Raw genomic sequence first — 1,950 nt, forward strand, 5'->3', positions numbered from 1 at the left:
GAGGTATAATTGACATATGACATTATATTAGTTTCAGGTGTACAACGGTAATGACTTGATATTTGCATATATTGTAAAATGATCACCACAATAAGTCTAGTTAATGTCCATCGTATATGTAATATATATAACGTGCTTTATGACATATATTAAGGAGAAGACATTCTATTGAGATTTTGCTACAATAATAGCTACAGAAAAATAGGAGGACTGAAGGAAGAATTTGCTGTTTCCCTCTGCACAGGTCACTAAGGAACCCATGGGGAGGGGAAAGAGAGGCGTGCCTGGTAATGACCAGAGAGGGGGACAGAGGACCCCCTGGATGCTATCTGGCATGAGGAGTCTGATATGAGAGAGAGAGAGAAAAAGAGAGAGACAAAGATATAAAGAGAGAGAGAGAGGGGCTAACAGCCCAGGTTTCATGAGGGAGGGACAGGTGGAGTCCAAAGAGGTCACAGCACTTGGGAGTCATTGCATCAGAGCCTGCACCATGTCCTTCACCAGCACATCACCATCTTCTCACTGTTGACTGTCAGCTGGGCAGCTCCAGTGGACGGGGCATTCCAGGCTCAGTGGGACCAGTCTCCCACTGGTCAGTGTCCTTCCTGCAAACCTGTACCCACCATAGGCCCCACAAGGGACACAACCCAGGTTGGCAATGGCAGTCACTTTCTGTACCACAACATTGTTACTCTGACAGGTGTCTGGCAGCTTGAGCTCCTCTGTGATCTCATTCATGCCTGTCAGCTTTCCCTGTTCCTGAACCCATTCTCACTCATGAACACAGAGCCATCAGTTCCCCAGTGGCCGGATGGAGACATAGAACTCTTGGGTTTTGTTCACAGCTGGAAGCCTGGCCACCTAGGTTGAGTCACAGAAATTAATGTCCATGACAGCAGTGGCAGATTCTCTGAGTGCTTAGGGCTCGATTTCAGGATGTTAATGCCAGCAGGAAGTTCAGGGCATGCTCACATGCAGTTCCTTGACAGGGGTATCAGAGCTGTTGAAGAAGTAAATGTGCACAGCCACTACGTGGGAGTCCCGGGAGAAAGGCTGGCTGCTGAAGATGTAGCCCACAGATAGCCCCTCACCAGCTAAAAGGTGCAGCAGCTCCTGCCTCCCAACACCCAATACTGGAATCGGGAGTGAGGGCACGGCGGGGGCAGAGTCTGTGTCAGGCCCTGTAGGTCAGCAGCCAGACTGCTAGACACAACCCTGGGAGGAGAGACAGGTTGGGTATTGGGAGGGGTGAAGTCCTCTAGATTGAGCAGGGAGATCTCCTTGGCTGCAGGGGCACTTTTGCCACTGGTTTTTTGTTTGTTTTTTGGTTTTCCTCTAGGAGGCAGGTTCCATCTGCTCTTCCTCAGACCCTGCTGCCTCTCAGACTTTGATGAACTATTGATGGAATCACTGTTGTCATCTGAGAAGGAGCCTGAGCACTTTCTTCCTCTTCACCTTCTTCTTCTCACCTTCCTCCTCACTCTGATCACTCTCGCTGCTCTTCCCCTTCCCCTCATCCTCATCCTGGTCTTCATTTTTGAACTCACTGCTAGACTCCCTGGAGCTGCTATTGCTGCTGCTCTTACTGTATGATTCACTCTCAAACCGGTGGTCGCTGCCTGTAGACTGTGAGCTCTGAGTCTCCGTCAGAGGCTTCCTCCCCCTCCCCTCCCCCTCCCCTCCCCCTCCCCTCCCCCTCCCTTCACCTCCCCTCCCTCCCCTCCCTCCTCTCCCCCTCCCCTTCCCCTTCCCCTCCCCCTCCCCCTCCTCTCCTCCTCCTCCTCCTCCTTCTTCTTCTTCTCCTCCTGATTTGATCATGTGGTCCATTCACATATCTCCAAGTTGTACAAAGATGGATCCGGGGTTTCCTCTGGCCAGTCTGTGAGTTCCTGGTAGCCTGTGGCCTTGGCATTGAGCAGATGAGACAGTGAGCCCATCTGTAAGTGATCC

General features: G+C 51.3%; 1 pseudogene; it reads right to left on the bottom strand.

The window, feature by feature from the left end:
- Positions 1-308: 308 nt before the first annotated feature.
- Positions 309-1,666, bottom strand: LOC149744681 (AP-3 complex subunit beta-2 pseudogene; annotated as a pseudogene).
- Positions 1,667-1,950: the final 284 nt, after the last annotated feature.

This window comes from Delphinapterus leucas, chromosome 20 (assembly GCF_059928025.1).
Source record: "Delphinapterus leucas isolate spDelLeu-1000000601 "Yukka" chromosome 20, BTC_Dleu_Yukka2, whole genome shotgun sequence".
Taxonomy (NCBI): Eukaryota; Metazoa; Chordata; class Mammalia; order Artiodactyla; family Monodontidae; genus Delphinapterus; species Delphinapterus leucas.